Source organism: Galeopterus variegatus, unplaced genomic scaffold (genome assembly GCF_000696425.1).
Source record: "Galeopterus variegatus unplaced genomic scaffold, G_variegatus-3.0.2 Scaffold7254, whole genome shotgun sequence".
NCBI classification, from domain to species: domain Eukaryota; kingdom Metazoa; phylum Chordata; class Mammalia; order Dermoptera; family Cynocephalidae; genus Galeopterus; species Galeopterus variegatus.
This window is the reverse complement of record NW_007733365.1, coordinates 6,320-6,734: the sequence shown is the minus strand read 5'-3', so window position 1 is coordinate 6,734 and position 415 is coordinate 6,320.

Sequence of the window (415 nt, the reverse complement as noted above, 5' to 3'; positions counted from 1 at the left end):
TTTATAAAGAAAATAAAATTTATTGCTTACACTTTCTGAGGCTGGGAACTCCAAAGTCCATGTGGTGGAACAGTGACCCAGTGTCTCACTTTGCAAGATGGGGGAAGCAGAGAGAGTAGAGAGAGAGACAGAAAGACAGACTCTCCTCTCCTTTTAAAGCCCCCCAAACCACACCCCTGACCACCATTTTTAAACCATTCACTATGGCATAGTCCTGCAATCCAATCACCTCTTCAAGGCTCCACCTTTCAGTTACCATAATAGGATTTCCTGCCCTCTTAACAGTCACAGTGGGGGTTAAGTTTCTAATACACAAAACTTGAGAGACAATTCAAGCCTCAGGGAGTTTTGGGGGGGACATAAATCAATCCACTACAATTCTGGAGTCTAGAAAGTGGCTGTTCTAGAGCAAATA